General features: G+C 46.2%; 1 long non-coding RNA gene across 1 annotated transcript; it reads right to left on the bottom strand.

Moving 5' to 3' along the window:
• Window positions 1-3,644: 3,644 nt before the first annotated feature.
• LOC130360872 (uncharacterized) lies at window positions 3,645-4,242 on the bottom strand. The gene is made up of 2 exons (XR_008890850.1): window positions 4,055-4,242; window positions 3,645-3,953 (listed from the first exon to the last, which is right to left on the bottom strand). It is a non-coding gene; the product is annotated as an uncharacterized LOC130360872 (long non-coding RNA).
• Between the last annotated feature and the right edge of the window lie 13,644 nt (window positions 4,243-17,886).

Here is a 17,886-nt window from a genome sequence, read left to right as displayed (position 1 = left end):
TTGCGATCTGCGGCGATACCGGGCTGATCGGGTCTCTGGGACCCGACCGCCCGGTAATTTCGCATGATCCCGGCTGTCACAGACAGCCAGGACCATGCTGAAGTATAGGAGCGAGGTGGCAAGCCTGCCACCTCCTCCTATACCCTGCGATCTGTCGGTTAGTTAACCGACCAATCGCAGGAGGGGGGGGCGGTTACTTCCTCCCGTCCTGCCCGGCCCCTGGAAGTCCGGAGAGGACGAGAGGAAGACCGGAGGACGCGGCGGGGGACGGGGGAGTGCTGGGGCCCGGCCCCGCTATTTACCTCGTCCCTGAAGACCCGGATCCAGACGATGAAGACGGCGGCGGCGGCGACAGGTGAGTTGATCTTCAGCCGCGGTCGGGCCCTTTACAGCAATGCACGTCGCCGTAAAGCGACATGCATTGCTGTATTGGGACCCTGTATACTACAACTCCCAGCATGCCCAGCCAGCCTTTGGCGTCTGGGCATGCTGGGAGTTGCAGTTTTGCAACATCTGGAGGTCCACAGTTTTGGGACCACTGTGCCCTTCCAGATGTTGCAAAACTACACATCCTCAGCATGCCCTTACTGTCCAGGCATGCTGGGAGTTGTAGTTCTGTAACATCTGGCCTTCAGATGTTGCAGAACTACAACTCCCAGCATGCCTGGACAGTTTTGGCATACTGGGAATTGTAGTTTTGCAACATCTGGAAGGGCACAGATTGGGAACCACTGTATTAGTGGTCTGCAAACTGTAGTCCTCCAGATGTTGCAAAACTACAACTCCAAGCATGCCTGAGAATGTTTGGGAGTTGTGGTTTTGCAACAGCTGGAGGCACACTGGTTGGGAAACATTGTCTGTTTCCTAACTCAGTGTTTCCCAACCTGTGTGCCTCCAGCTGTTACAAAACTATAACTACCAGCATGCACTGATAGACTGTGCATGCTGGGAGTTGTAGTTTTGCAACAGCTGGAGGTCCCCCCCCCCCCCCACTTTGAGTGTACAGGGTACATTCACATGGGCAGGGGGCTTACAGTGAGTATCAAACTGCAAGTTTGCGATGCAGCAAATTTTGCGCGGCAGCTCAAACTCACAGCGGGAAACTCGCTGTAACCCCCCGCCCATGTGACTGTACCCTAAAAACACTACACTACACTAACATAAAATAAAAAGTAAAAAACACTACATATACACAAACCCCTACACAGCCCCCCTCCCAAAAAAAAATGAAAAATGTCTGGTACGCCACTGTTTCCAAAATGGAGCCTCCAGCTGTTGCAAAACAACAACTCCCAGTATTGCTGGACAGCCGTTGACTGTCCAAGCATGCTGGGAGTTTTGCAACAGCTGGAGGCACCCTGTTTGGGAATCACTAGCGTAGAATACCCCTATGTCCACCCCTATGCAAATCCCTAAAATAGGCCTCAAATGCGCATGGTGCTCTCACTTTGGAGCCCTGTCGTATTTCAAAGCAACAGTTTAGGGTCACATATGGGGTATCGCCGTACTCGGGAGAAATTGCCTAACAATATTTGGGGGGCTTTTTCTCCTTTCACCCCTTATGAAAATGTGAAGTTGGGGTCTACACCAGCATGTTAGTGTAAAAAAATAAATTGTTTACACTAACATGCTGGTGTTGCCCTATACTTTTCATTTTAACAAGAGGTAAAAGGGAAAAAAGTCCCCCAAAATTTGTAATGCAATTTCTCCCGACTACGGAGATACCCCATATGTGGGCGCAAAGTGCTCTGGGGGCGCACAACAAGGCCCAGAAGGGAGAGTGCGCCATGTACATTTGAGGTGATTTGCACAGGGGTGGCTGATTGTTATAGCGGTTTTGACAAACACAAAAAAACAAAACCCCACATGTGACCCCATTTCGGAAACTACTACCCTCACGGAATGTAATGAGGGGTGCAGTGAGAATTTACACCCCACTGGTGTCTGACAGATCTTTGGAACAGTGGGCTGTGCAAATTAAAAATTTCGTACAGCCCACTGTTCCAAAGATCTGACAGACACCAGTGGGGGTAAATGCTAACTGTACCCCTTGTTACGTTTCTCAAGGGGTCTAGTTTCCAAAATGGTATGCCATGTGTTTTTTTTTTTGCTGTTCTGGCCCCATAGGGGCTTCCTAAGTGCGACATGCCCCCCTAGCAAAATTTGCTCTCAAAAAGCCAAATATGACTCCTTCTCTTCTGAGCATTGTAGTTCGCCCGTAGTGCACTACACGCCACCTTATGGGGTACCTTCATACTCAGAAGAGATGGGGTTACAAATTTTGGGGGGTATTTTTCTGCTATTAACCCTTGCAAAAATGTGAAATTTTGGGGGAAACACACATTTTAGTGAAATTTTGTTTCATTTTTTTACATATGCAAAAGTCGTGAAACACATGTGGGGTATTAAGGCTCACTTAATTCCTTGTTACGTTCCTCAAGGGGTCTTGTTTCCAAAATGGTATGGCATGTGTTTTTTTTTTTTGCTGTTCTGGCACAATAGGGGCTTCCTAAATGCAACATGCCCCCCAAAAACCATTTCAGAAAAACGTACTCTCCAAAATCCCCTTATCGCTCCTCTACTGCGCCCTCAGAACACTTTACATAGACATATGAGGTATCTGCTTACTCAAGAGAAATTGGGCTACAAATTCAAGTATACATTTTCTCCTTTTACCCCTCGTAAAAATTCAAAAATTTGGTCTACAAGAACATGAGAGTGTAAAAAATGAAGATTGTGAATTTTCTCCTTCACTTTCCTGCTATTCCTGTGAAACACCTAAAGGGTTAAAATGCTGACCGAATATCATTTTGAATACTTTGGGGGGTGCAGTTTTTATACTGGGGTCATTTGTGAGGAATTTCTAAGATGAACACCCTTCAAATCCACTTCAAACCTGAACTGGTCCCTGAAAAATAGTGAGTTTGTAAATTTTGTGAAAAATTGGAAAATTGCTGCTGAACTTTGAAGCCCTCAGGTGTCTTTCAAATGTGAAAACACGTAAATTTTATGATGCAAACATAAAGTAGACATATTGTATATGTGAAAAAAAAATATTTTGAATATCCATTTTCCTTACAAGCAAAGAGCTTCAAAGTTACAAAAATGCAAAATTTTCAAAATTTTCATCAAATTTTAAAATTTTTCACCCAGAAAGGATGCAAGTTACACAATTTTTTTTACCACTATGTTAAAGTAGAATATGTCACGAAAAAACAATCTCGGAATCAGAATGATAACTAAAAGCATCCCAGAGTTATTAATGTTTAAAGTGACAGTGGTCAGATGTTCAAAAAATGGCCGGGTCCTAAGGTGTAAAATGGCTGGGTCCTTAAGAGGTTAAGTGCCAGTGCACATACCCAAAAGTTAATCCTTTGCAACCGTATGACCCCTAGCAAGTTCCCTGCATGAGTCCCATTCTTCAGAAAAAGGCTCGTGCATGGAACCTGCTGGGTGTCCTACGGTTGCCTCGGCAACTGTCCCACCCAGCATCAGCTGCCTCTCCCTGCACCGCATTCTGCAGATCGCGCAGGAGAGCAGCTTTGGACATTTAAAATAAAAAATAAAAACTCGTGTCATCCATTTTGCTAACACTATTTTTCACACACAGAAATAAAATAAATGAGTCGAACAAGTCAAAGAACTGTTTTAAAAAAGGGGGAACTTTATTTCTTATTTCTTACAATGTTTGTGTAGGGATTTTATGTAACCTCCATCACTCACTAAGAGCGAACAGTAACTAATACTCAGGACAGGAAAAACCTCCAGAGGGGAGGAAACCTGTAGGGAATCCATGGCTACTGTACTGCCCTTCCTCTGGGCATACTAAAGGAGGTTACCTCTAGAATTTGGGCAAAGTGTCTGTGTATGTGCGTGATTCCAGGGGTTATGTCTTCATCCAACTTCTTGCTGTAGGTCCGGAAATGCGACTCCACATGCTGGAAATACTGCATCTAAGATAGGAAAAGAAAAGATAGATTATCTACATGTTTATTATAGAAATGCACATGGAACTGCACTAAAGACCTTTAGGACACAACAATATGACACTTACCGGCAGTCACAGTCATGTGTATGAGTCTCCATTCCCGGGTACAGCGTCCAGCATCGGCCTCTGACTGATGAACAATGAGCAGGAGCCGTGTTATTTCTGCTCAGTGCTGCTCCCTGGTGGACAATGGTTATGACATCACATGTGTGACACGCTGTTACCTCCTGGGAGTTCTATTTGAGTAGTGCTGCTCTCTGATTGGCTGGAAGAAAAAAAAAAGAAAGCTTTTTAACATATTCTGCCTGACTGTTATCTAAGGGATTTTTGGCAATTTTTATTAAAATGGCGCTAATCTACGTGGGTGCGTTATCTTTGTTTCTCCTAACCAGACACTCAGTATTTGTAATATCATTTGGTGGCCCCAACAGCCTGGGCCCATAGGTTTCTTACACAGATCAGTGCGGCTCCGGGAGGCTCAATGAGCATCGCGGGCTGCCGGGACGTCTGACGAGTGACGTTCCCGACGTTGCGTCCTGGAAGCCAGCGCTGCTCATTGATTTAAAGTGGTTGTGGCTCCTGCTGCCAGTTAAAGGGGTATTCCAGGCCAATACTTTTTTTTATATATCAACTGGCTCCGGAAAGTTAAACACATTTGTAAATTACTTCTATTAAAAAATCTTAATCCTTCCAATAGTTATTAGCTTCTGAAGTTGAGTTGTTGTTTTTCTGTCTAACTGCTTTCTGTTGACTCACGTCCCGGGAGCTGTGCAGTTCCTATGGCGATATTCTCCCATCATGCACAGCTCCTGGGACGTGACATCATCATTGAGCAGTTAGACAGAAAACTTCAGAAGCTAATAACTATTGGAAGGATTAAGATTTTCTTAATAGAAGTAATTTACAAATCTGTTTAACTTTCCGGAGCCAGTTGATAAATATAAAAAAGGTTTTGCCTGGAATACCCCTTTAAAGATCATGTAGCATGGGCCGAGATTGACATACAACATCAGTGATCCCCTGTGGTTGTCCAGCCTTCGGCTGTCAGGGCATGCTGGGAGTTATAGTTTTACAACATCTGGACGGACGTCTGTGGGAAGGGGGGAAAATAAGTTGTGTTTAATCCCAGCCCAAGGAATAGACACAATTTTTGTTTGAGTTTTTTTTAATTTTTGGGCAAAAATAAAATAAAAACACCACAAAAAACTGCTCCCTCATTTCTTTTCTCCCAAGATGCCATCTTTGTGGTATTTTTGCCAAAAACACTGAGGGAGATTTATGAAAACCTGTGAAGAGGAAAAGTTGCCCATAACAACCAATCAGATTGCTTTTTTAATTTTTAAAAAGCCTCTGAAAAGTGAATGGAGCGATCTGATTGGTTGCTATGGGCAACTGGTCAACTTTTCCTCTTCACAGGTTTTCATACATCTCCCCCAATGTGTATTATTATAATGTGATTGCCTGGGGTGTAGGGTATATGGGGTGTAGCTGTGCGGTAATTAAACGGTGTCTGAATAACCCTTTCTATTCGTGATGCCAGGGTGAGGGCTCCTCTGCAGTGCATGTCCAACCACCATCCTTCCCAAGAGCAATAGGGAGGTATGGAATAATTGAATGTCCACAACTGGAGAGTTTGCTGAAAACAGTCGGAACTTTTACTGAAGATTTTATGCAAGCTTCATAACCGGAACAGTCTCTATACAGGCAAAGTCTCTTAGAGATTGACAGTGGTTGGGACCTTAAGTGTTTTAGAGTCCGTAGACTGATATGCGCTGTTGCGCTGGATTTAGGGAATTTAGTTGAGGTCCAGCAGTCACGCTAGCTTTAGCGGGGATTAGTTTAGAACACACGGTTTAGTTTCAGGCTGAGGCCGTCAGGCTTCTGGCCTTGCTTGTCTTTGAAAGTTGCGCAGATCCGTCCTGCTAGTCTGGCATCCATGAGAGCAGCAACCCAAGAGAGCGATCACTGGCCACAGCTCCCTTATATGGGCAGGGGCTGGACTAAAGCTCACTGGTCCATTACTTCTGTCAATCATCTTTACAAAGGGTTATGGGTAATCATGTGACCCAAGGGCCTCCAAAGGTCCTCCAACATACCATAGAGGAATTAACATAGTCACATGACCGAAGGTCCTGCGACACTACAAAGGTAAGTATACTAATATACATTATTAAATATGTACACATAAACATTATAAAATTGGAGAAGGAGGAGGCGACTAGGGGCTGTTCCACCTGGGGGACCCTACCTGAACGTAGTAACTCTGACTTTGGGGACCACCATTCAAGGTACGATATGCAATACGGTACCGGGACACCACAATAATAGATCTTTTAGTGCATTTACATTTTAATATATCACTATATAGGGGGAGATTTATCAAAACCTGTGTAGAGGAAGAGCGGTGCAGTGCAGAAGCAATCTGATTGGTTGCTATGGGTAACTGCACCACTCTTCCTCTACACAGGTTTTGATAAATCTCCCCCTATGTGTTTTAGGAAGTGGCAGGGCAAATGTGGTGTCACTTAAAGGGACACCACTTAAAGAGTACCTCTCATTATCTTGTTAAATTTTATAATCCTTCCCAGTTCACTGCCCCCATCATGATAAACCACCCCCTGCATTAATTTTTATTATTTTTTAGTTTTCTACCTTAATATTGCTCTGCATTTTCTTCTCAGTCTCAGTCAGATTCACAGACTGGGAAGGGGCGTTCCCCAGCAGGAGTGACATCATCTGAAGCCATACAGGGGAGAACTTCCTCCCTCACTCTGCTACACACAGCCCAGAGCAGATCAGTGTGAGATGAGCTATGATTGGCTAAGGCAGCACACACACACAAACACACACACACCTCTCAGCACTCCAGATTGCATTTCCTGATTTTGGACTTCTGCCAGGCCAGCAGGAGTCCAAAGTCTGTGCAAGAGATGGGGGGGGGAATGTGCTCTGGACAAGTAGGGAGACACCTAGTGGCAGCTTTTTTTAAACACAAAACATAGAAAACTTCATTTTTTTTAACACAAAGTACATTAGAAAGATATTTTATTTACCATAAGGAGTGCAATAGGATAAAATAGTTTTAATGAGAGTGGCCATTTAAATAGTGTGTCTCCAGCTGTTGCATAACTACAACCCCCAGCCTTTGGCTGTCCGGGCATGCTGGGAGTTGTAGTTTTGCAATACTCGGAAAACATAAGAGTGGAGGTTAGCGGCAGAGGCAGTCAGTAATATGGAGTCATCCTGCTCCGCTCACTCACACTCACTCGCTGAACCGTCATTAAATTTGCATATAATGGAGCGAGCGCCCCGACACATGAATGCAGCTTACTGCACGACGCTGCGGCTGAGACATCATGAGGACGGCACCCACGTCATGCTACAACCGTACAGGGGGAACCCCTCCTACTCTCCCTCCACTGTGCCAATAAAGTAATTACACCCCCTACGGCAGGACCTTTATTATTATTGGGGCTGCGGGAAGGCTCAAAAAGCCCTCCATGCCCTGTTTTTTTTTTTTTTTTTTTGCCATTTGCGGTAAAAACGCATGCGGTAATTAGTTGTGGTACCACAACATGTCAACACAGCCTTATAGAGTGGACATTAGAGATGTGCGAATTCACAGTAAATTTGATTCGTCACGAACTTCTCGGCTCGGCAGTTGATGCCTTATCCTGCATAAATGAGTTCAGCTTTCAGGTGCTTCCGTGGGCTGGAAAAGGTGGATACAGTCCTAGGAGACTCTTTCCTAGGACTGTATCCACCTTTTCCAGCCCACCGGAGCACCTGAAAGCTGAACTAATTTATGCAGGAAAAGTCATCAACTGCCGAGCCGAGAAGTTCGTGACAAATCGAATTTACTGTAAATTCGCTCATCTCTAGTGGACATCTAAGTGCGTCATTGATTTATTGCTAAATAACGCGTCTCATTGTGAGGATTTAACTCATTTGTGGTTTTGTAGGTTACCTGCCGTTTAGGGATAGGTAGCCATGACTGTACGGAACGGCAGGGGTTAACATGGAGCCCAGTATAGTTCCCCCTCCCCCTGCTTTCCCGGGTTGTAGGAGGGTTATAAAGGCACGCCCAGGGTATATTTAGGTCCACCCCACCCCCTGGTGATTCCTTTTGTGCTCACCAGCACTCCTGAGAGGACAGCTTGCTCCGGAGATGGCTGACGAGGCTGTGTGGACTGCTATCAGGGAGCGGGTGTTGGCTGACCCAGGCGTCTTGTCTCAGCTCTTGGCTGGGCTAGAGCTTCCTGCTGCTGTAGCTGTTAGTGCATCTCGGCCGGTAGGTCCTGCTGCGTGGGGGTGACGGATCGCTCGGGCATCGCGCCCTCCCGGCCGTCTGAGCCCCAGTCCCCCTAGGTCTTCTGCTGGTTCCAGGAGGGGGCGCTTTGCTGCCCGCATAGCCTCCTCAGCTATAGTTTCGGGCCCTGGTGCGGCAGTGGCCGCGGCCCGGGCCGTAGCTCCGCCCCTTCCGGGTCATGTGACCCAGGAAGCTGGGGGGAGTTCTTCGGCAGCTTTGCGCGCTTCCCTGCAGGTCCCAGCAGTCACAGGTATTTCAGTGCGGCCTGCCTTAGTTTCCCGACCAGAGTTAACCCCTGTACTGCCAGCTATAATGGGTGCTGGTGCCCCTGCTGAGGAGATCCCTGATACCCCTATTGCCACTGCCCGGGTTCCCATTAGACCCCAGGGTGTTCCCGTAGTAGCTGGGGACCCTCCGCAGCCACCTGTCCTAGGGAGTGGTAGTGTGGATCCTCCTTATGAGGATGCTAGTGATACTTTGGGGCCCCAGTCTGATGACCCACCGCCTTTAGATGCTGCTGCTTGTTCCCCTTTGCTTTTTGTTGACAATGTGCGGCAAGTCAGTCAGCCACCGCGTGACCGAGTACCTTATAGGTCAGAGGGCCGTTCCCGTCCTAGACGGTCACGGTCGTCCTCACGGGGTTCTGGCCGCTCCGGATGGAGCAGATCTGTTGGGTCGTGTAGGCATCACCGCAGGTGTTCCTGCCAGGAGTCCAGGAGTAGGGTGCGCTCCCGTATTTCCCGATGGTGGTCTCCTTCATCATCTGGTCGCAGCTCGTATCGCTCAGGGAGTCGGGAACGCCGCTCTCGCAGGCGCGAGGGGCGGAGACTTCATTCAAGGTCCCCGAGGTGGGCCTCCCGCGGTGACAGTCGGCCCCGTGCGGTGTCTGATCCGGCTCCTGTGCCGGTTGCTGATCCAGTTCCTGTTCCTGCATCTGATCCGGTTCCACCTCCTGTTGTTCCTGCGCAGACCGGTGAGTTTGATTTTGCGGGTGCGTGGGGGCAGGGGGATGGGCCTGCTACTTTGTTGTCTACGCTTAAATTTGTTTTGTCTAGTCTAGTTAACAACAAGTCGGCGGAACGTGTGGTTTTGGCGGTGGCCCGTAAGGCATCCCCGGTTAGGGTTGGAGTGTATAAGGATTCCGTTTTTTGTGGTGTTAGCCCCTTAGGTGTGCATGTTGATGAAGCGGTAAAGGAAAAAATTTGGTCGAACCAGTATGTTGATCTGTGGTCGCTGGTGTCTGCGGACCAACATACGATTGACAAGGAACGTAGGCCTCAGTCGGAAATTTTTTTTCCTACTAGGCCTAAAGTGGCGAAGACCATGGGCAATTGGTTACAGGCGTTTGCAGTTTTGGGGTGTATAATGGGTGAAAAGCATCCGGAGCGGTGCTCCGAGCTTTTTATTTACATGGACTTGGTGTATAGTGCTTATAAGGCTCATGGGGCTCTGCGTGGTGGCGGTATGACGAGGAATTTCATCGCCGCTTGTCTTTGCAGCCGGATGTTGGTTGGGGAGTTAAGGCGACCGATGTTTGGTTGCGTTTGATGATGGCTCAGAGGGCTCAGCCCTTTCAGCAGGTAGCCGCTGGTCAAAACGGGACTACCGGGCCGGCGGGCGTGCGTCGACCCGGGGCTTGCTGGTTATTTAACGAGGGACATTGTCGTTTTCTCAGCTTGTGTAAATACAAGCATGAGTGTTCTTCCTGCGGGGGGGTCTCACATTGCAGTCAGGTGTCAGCGGGCTACCAAGCAACCCGGCCGGGCGCCCTCTGCTGCTGCGGAGAAGGACCCCGGTGAACGTGGACATGATGTGCCCGTGGTTAGATCAGTACCCCAATAAGGAGGATGCTTTAGTCTTGTTAGAGGGTTTTCTTTATGGTTTCTTTATTCCGTTTATTTTAGGACAGGTTTCTCCTTCCTACCCTGACAACTTGAAGTCGGCCAGGGAGCACCCTGAGGTGCTACGGGAGAAAATTGGTAAGGAGGTTTCTTTAGGCCATTTTGAGGGGCCTTTTATGTCCCCTCCTTTTTATAATTTGTGGGTGTCCCCCCTTGGAGTTGGACTCAAAAATAATGATCACAAGGATCAATGACCCTAGTGAGGGGTGGACTAAACATATGTTTATTTAATACCTCAACTCAGCCCAACAGGACTGAGCAAAAAGTCCACTTTTTATCCCTCACTTGATTAAAACTTAACTTTTAATTAAACAATAAAGTGGGTATATAGAGCTATAAGTGATTTTAAAAAATCCAGCATATTAGCACCACATGTATTAGTGTACTTGTTGTCCCTAGGGACCAACTAAATATAGAAATCTACTCAGCGCATCTGCAGAATGCGCTGATTAAGGGTGCTTATGCTGATAATTAAAATGCTACCACACTGTCCCTCCTAACATGTTTCGCCACCAAAGTGACGTCTTCAGAGGTTAGGGAACAATGGCTATAAGAACGCCGCGTGGAGGGTTTATATAACCTCCCTTACCAAGGTTACAGCCCCTTCCTGTGTTTAACCCTCCAATAGGGAACTATCAATAAGATTGGCAGTTCACCTACTCAATTGCCAGGATTATTAGATTAGCCAATCACAATAATAACACCTGGGCAGGTACTAACCTCCCAAGGTATACGTTAAATTGCCTGTCTATCTTCCCCAACTGTAATCTGATAGGTCAATTCATCGCCACTCACGGAGCTCCGTAAGTTCCGGTTCCTTCTGCGCTGAATCACGGCAGGTCCCTAATGCGCCTGTGTAAAAGCCACGCTTGCGCTCTGAATTGTAAACAAAAAACGTCACTACATGAGTTAGCGCATGCGCCCGTACACCGATCAATCGCGCATGCGAAAAAACTTAGAAAATAGAACGTAGTGGCCAGAATGAAAACGCGCATGCGGGAAAACTTAGAACTGGGAGAGGGGTAACTGCAGATTTAACATGCATGAGGGAAGACTAAGTTTAAAGGGGTACTCACTAATAATGGCTTAATTCAACCTGCAAAAGTTCTGTTAATCATTGTATCGGAACCAATAAATTATTCCTTTTAACAATATAATTATTCCTTTTTACAATTCTGGATCCATTACCAGGTAAGTACATCCCAATAAGGAAAGGGGGGAGGGGGGGGGGGGAAAGGCAGGCAACTGTCAATCATATAGGATTTGTTTATAAAATATTGTGTACAAAGAATTAGGATTAGGATTAACGAGGCTCCATATACAATGCTAGATATGGTGGTAATAAACCAAATATCCCATATACATCTACCTCTATTGTGTGTATGCCTCATACTATATACTGGACCTTTATTCAAGGATTGGTTGCTGGCCAGTAATAAATCCTGGGTGGACCTTCACAAATCAAATTGCAGTGTGAAGGGATTAATCTAGCAAACTCAATGGTTTATAAAAGTATAAACATACAAAGTATGTATCAAAGAGTACACCTCAAATACAAGCATGTTTCCACATTTGTAAGGTAAGTAGTCCAAGTGAAATTTGCAATAAATAGAATCCATAATCTTCATACACATAGAACAAAACAAAAAATATATAAATTGTGGAAAAACAGGAAGGGAGACTGTCATAATGTATTGTGGGCGTAGCTCAACAATCGATGCTATTATCAATACACATATTAGTATAAGTAAACTGTCACTGCTGGAGGTATGTCTCACTTTACGAAAATGTCTTGCTTTACAAGAAGGCTGAAAATGTAAAGCCTTCATTCAGACCTAACGGGCTTCTAGATTTCAATTTGAAAATCCAAAATGCTTCTTCCTTGAGAAGTTTACGGTTCAGATTTCCCCGTCGTGGACCTAAAATGCACTTTTGGATGCCCCAAAATTTTTAACAGGGTAACATTACCGCTATGAACTTCCCTAACATGTCTGGACAGAGGGGTATCCATATGGGTATTAATTGTGCTCAGATGTTTGGATATTCTCCTCCGTAGTTGTTGAATAGTTTTACCCACATATAATTTCGGTCCGAAATTATATGTGGGTAAAACTATTCAACAACTACGGAGGAGAATATCCAAACATCTGAGCACAATTAATACCCATATGGATACCCCTCTGTCCAGACATGTTAGGGAAGTTCATAGCGGTAATGTTACCCTGTTAAAAATTTTGGGGCATCCAAAAGTGCATTTTAGGTCCACGACGGGGAAATCTGAACCGTAAACTTCTCAAGGAAGAAGCATTTTGGATTTTCAAATTGAAATCTAGAAGCCCGTTAGGTCTGAATGAAGGCTTTACATTTTCAGCCTTCTTGTAAAGCAAGATATTTTCGTAAAGTGAGACATACCTCCAGCAGTGACAGTTTACTTATACTAATATGTGTATTGATAATAGCATCAATTGTTGAGCTACGCCCACAATACATTATGACAGTCTCCCTTCCTGTTTTTCCACAATTTATATATTTTTTGTTTTGTTCTATGTGTATGAAGATTATGGATTCTATTTATTGCAAATTTCACTTGGACTACTTACCTTACAAATGTGGAAACATGCTTGTATTTGAGGTGTACTCTTTGATACATACTTTGTATGTTTATACTTTTATAAACCATTGAGTTTGCTAGATTAATCCCTTCACACTGCAATTTGATTTGTGAAGGTCCACCCAGGATTTATTACTGGCCAGCAACCAATCCTTGAATAAAGGTCCAGTATATAGTATGAGGCATACACACAATAGAGGTAGATGTATATGGGATATTTGGTTTATTACCACCATATCTAGCATTGTATATGGAGCCTCGTTAATCCTAATCCTAATTCTTTGTACACAATATTTTATAAACAAATCCTATATGATTGACAGTTGCCTGCCTTTCCCCCCCCCCCCTCCCCCCTTTCCTTATTGGGATGTACTTACCTGGTAATGGATCCAGAATTGTAAAAAGGAATAATTATATTGTTAAAAGGAATAATTTATTGGTTCCGATACAATGATTAACAGAACTTTTGCAGGTTGAATTAAGCCATTATTAGTGAGTACCCCTTTAAACTTAGTCTTCCCTCATGCATGTTAAATCTGCAGTTACCCCTCTCCCAGTTCTAAGTTTTCCCACATGCGCGTTTTCATTCTGGCCACTACGTTCTATTTTCTAAGTTTTTTCGCATGCGCGATTGATCGGTGTACGGGCGCATGCGCTAACTCATGTAGTGACGTTTTTTGTTTACAATTCAGAGCGCAAGCGTGGCTTTTACACAGGCGCATTAGGGACCTGCCGTGATTCAGCGCAGAAGGAACCGGAACTTACGGAGCTCCGTGAGTGGCGATGAATTGACCTATCAGATTACAGTTGGGGAAGATAGACAGGCAATTTAACGTATACCTTGGGAGGTTAGTACCTGCCCAGGTGTTATTATTGTGATTGGCTAATCTAATAATCCTGGCAATTGAGTAGGTGAACTGCCAATCTTATTGATAGTCCCCTATTGGAGGGTTAAACACAGGAAGGGGCTGTAACCTTGGTAAGGGAGGTTATATAAACCCTCCACGCGGCGTTCTTATAGCCATTGTTCCCTAACCTCTGAAGACGTCACTTTGGTGGCGAAACATGTTAGGAGGGACAGTGTGGTAGCATTTTAATTATCAGCATAAGCACCCTTAATCAGCGCATTCTGCAGATGCGCTGAGTAGATTTCTATATTTAGTTGGTCCCTAGGGACAACAAGTACACTAATACATGTGGTGCTAATATGCTGGATTTTTTAAAATCACTTATAGCTCTATATACCCACTTTATTGTTTAATTAAAAGTTAAGTTTTAATCAAATGAGGGATAAAAAGTGGACTTTTTGCTCAGTCCTGTTGGGCTGAGTTGAGGTATTAAATAAACCCCCTTGGAGTTGTCCCTAAGAAGGAGGTCGGGAAGTTTTGCCTGATTCACCACCTTTCGTATCCGAAAGGTTCCTCGGTGAATGATGATATTTCTAAAGAGGATGCCACGGTTTCTTATGTTTCCTTTGACCGGGCGGTGGCCCTGGTTCGGGTTGTTGGGGAAGGGGCATTAATGGCGAAGTCTGACATTGAATCGGCTTTTCGCTTGTTGCCAGTGCTTCCGGAATGCTATCACTTACTGGGTTGCCGTGTGGATGGGGCTTTTTATTATGATGTTTGCCTGCGTATGGGTTGTGCTATTTCCTGCCGGTATTTTGAGATGTTTGGATCGTTTTTGGAGTGGGTTGTCCGTTTTTAGACAGGCAGCCATTCGGTTATTCACTATCTGGATGATTTTTTGTTTGTTGGCCCGGCTGGGTCTCCCAGATGTGGTTTTTTGTTGGATTCTTTTCGTTTTTTCATGCAGAAGTTTGGTGTGCCTTTGTTTGCTGAGAAGACGGAAGGCCCTTCCACAGTTATTTCGTTTTTGTGTACAGAGATAAATTCTGTGGCAATGGTTTTTAGACTACCGGCAGAGAAGTTGGAGAGTTTACTCTTATTGGTTGAAAGTTTCTGTGGTGTGCGAAAAGTGACGCTGTGACAAATGCAGGTTTTATTGGGGCATTTGGTTTTTGCTTTCCGTGTCATGCCCATGGGTCGTGTTTTTTCCAGGCGATTGTCATTGGCCACCAAGGGCGTTTCCTGCCCTACCCATCATATCTGCATTTCAAAGCAAATGCGTTCGGATGTTTTGGTGTGGAGAGAGTTTTTGAGGAAGTATAATGGTCACACGTGTTGGTTGGGGGAAGAGTTGTCCAATGCTGAGCTTCAATTGTTCACGGATGCGGCTGGCTCCGTGGGTTTTGGTGCCTTTTTTCAAGGGGAATGGTGCGCTGAGTTGTGGCCGCCAGAGTGGCAGGCTAATGGTTGGTGTAGGAACCTCACCCTGCTTGAATTTTTTCCTATTGTAGTTGCTGTGGAATTGTGGGGTGTGCATTTTAGCAATAGGCGGGTTTGTTTTTGGACGGACAATCTGAGTGTGGTTCATTGTATAAATGGTTTGTCTTCTTCCTCCCTTCCTGTTTTGCCTCTGATTAGGCATTTGGTTCTTCGGTGTTTGGAGTTGAACATTTGGTTTAAAGCACGCCATGTGGCTGGGGTTGATAACGTGATTGCTGATTCCCTTTCTCGTTTTCAGTTTCAGGATTTTCGGAGGATGTGTCCGGATGCTGCGTCGGAGGGGCTCCCTTGCCCCCCATTGGTCTGGGCCCTGCCGAGCAACGTCTGATCTCGCTGGTTGAGTCGTCTATGGCGGCATCTACAGGGGCTGGACATGGTAAGGCGTGGGCTGAGTGGTGTGCTTTGCTGGCTGGGCAGGAGGTGGTTAAGTCTGTGGAAAACCGCGTGGCGGTTACAGTGGATTATATGTTGTGGTTGCGCGATTTACAGGTGTCTGCAATTGTTGCGCGGCGGCTAGCTGGGGTTAGTTTTTATTTTAAGTTGTTGGGATGGGAAGATGTTTCAAAACGGTTTTTATTTCAGCAGGCTTTGAAGGGTTGGCAGCGCACTCATGTGCAGCGTTAAACTCGCAGACCTGTTTCGTTTTCGCTGTTGGCGTCTATTTTTCCGGCTACCCGTAGTTGCTGTTCTTCGATTTATGAGTCAGAGTTGTATTCGGCCGCTTTTTGTGTTATTTTTTTTGGCGCGCTGCGCATCGGCGAGTTGGTCCCGGTTTCGAAAGCCGGGGACGGTGGTTTGTTGCAGGATGACGTTTTGTGTTCCAATGGGGTTTTGCAACTGCGGATTCAACTCTCAAAAACGGATCAGGTGGGTCAGGGAGCTTGGGTGCGGGTTCTTGCAATGGACGGTCCGGTTTGTCCAGTGCGGGCGGTGACGTCGTTTTTGTCTGTTCGGGTGCCGGGCCGCCATTTTTTCGCGCATGCTGACGGTTTTCCTTTGACGCGTTTTCAATTTCAAGCGGTGTTCAAGGGTTGTTTGAGTTTTTTGGGTGCTCCGGCTGCTGAGTTTGGTACGCAACTCTTTTCGAATTGGCGCTGCTACGGAGGCGTCCAGGGCGGGATTATCGGTGGATGCAATACAGCTTATTGGCCGTTGGCACTCTGGTTGTTATGCTCGATATGTACGCCCCGAGTTGTTGTTATAACTTTTTTTTCCCTTTTTAGATGTGCAGAGGACGATGGTTTATTTCCTGGGACACTCATATTTCCACCGGGCCGCGCAGAAAGCTGATTGCCGGCCGGGTGGGAGATCTTTGGGATGCGGCAATGTTGAGCCTCACTGGAGAGTGATCCCAGGTATGCGTTTGACACGGGTCCTTACTGAAATGGTGGACATTGCTAGAACCGTCCGTTCCGGTGTCATTTTGGTGGTGCATATGGCCCGGTTTGTGCGACAGAAGGGTGGAGTGGTGGTCTGTCATCGGGAGCTAGAAGGTGATAACAGGCGGGGTTCACCTAAATGATATTGGCCTAGACATCTTTTTGTTGTGCTTACAAGATGGTTTGGAGCAGGCCTTGTTTTTGCTAGGTGGGGTCGGAGCACCGTGTAGGAGTACACAGGCTCCTCGGTGGCCTGAGGAGAGGAGATTTGAGAAGTGACGGCCCTAGGCACTTTTGCCCGCCGGGAGTCCGGCGGCTGGCAATACCGCTTCGGCTGAAGTAGGTAGGTTGCTGCAATGCAGCAGTTATAGAGTTTCTTATTCTGTTATTTAATAAATTGAGCTGTGACCACCACCCAGCCCAGTAAAAGAATAATGTTGTCTGTCATTATTGGGAGAGGTGGGGGGAGGGCTTATGATGTGGTAGGCGTGAAGTGTTCCGGGCAGTCTGCTGGACACACATAGGACAATGAGGAAATAGTAGATATACACCTCCTCTCTCTGTATACTGCTGCTATCTCTGTGGGATCAAGACATATAGTAATTATACACCCAGGGCCGGCCTTAGGGGTGTGCGAGCTGTTTGGCCGCACAGAGCGCCATAGCAACAGGGGTGCCGGGTGGCCGACACAGCTCGCACTAGGTATATGTAATTTGTATTGCCCGACGTGCAGTTCCGGGCGCAGCGCTAAATGCCGGTGTAATGAAGAAAACTGTGCCCTGTAGCAGAATGTGACCCTCCGCACAGGGACACAGTTTTCTGCTTTGCAGGCCGCTCCCTCTCATTCCATTCCCACTACCCTCCCTCAACTGTGTCCCTATGCGGAGGGTCACATTCCGCTTCAGGGCACAGTTTACTTCATTACACACGGAGGTTTCACTTACCCCGCCCTCCTCTGCGTCTCTGGTTGGCTGGCCGGTGCATTGCCATAGAATGAAATGCTCCGCCTCCATCACATCCTATTGGCTCACACTTGTCACGTGACATATTTAACCGCCACGCATCGACGCGCACAGCAGTCTCAGTTTGGCTATCACAGGGCGAGGATCTCCTTTCCCTGTGATAGCTGAAGCTGCACGGAGCTCACATGGGCTCTGTGGTCTGATTCAATCGTGTCACAGAAGCTCATACATTTACTCAGCTCATACGGCTCATACATTTACTCTTTTATTAAATTTACTGTTTTATAGATCTACAGCGCTATCGGGATCCCTATGCCCGATAGTGCTGTCAGCGTGCCTCCCTAGATCCACAGCGCTATCGGGATCCCTATGCCCGATAGAGCTGTCA

Source organism: Hyla sarda, chromosome 3 (genome assembly GCF_029499605.1).
Source record: "Hyla sarda isolate aHylSar1 chromosome 3, aHylSar1.hap1, whole genome shotgun sequence".
NCBI lineage: Eukaryota > Metazoa > Chordata > Amphibia > Anura > Hylidae > Hyla > Hyla sarda.
Note: the sequence above shows the minus strand (reverse complement) of the source record. Positions and strands in the feature narration are given on the sequence as shown.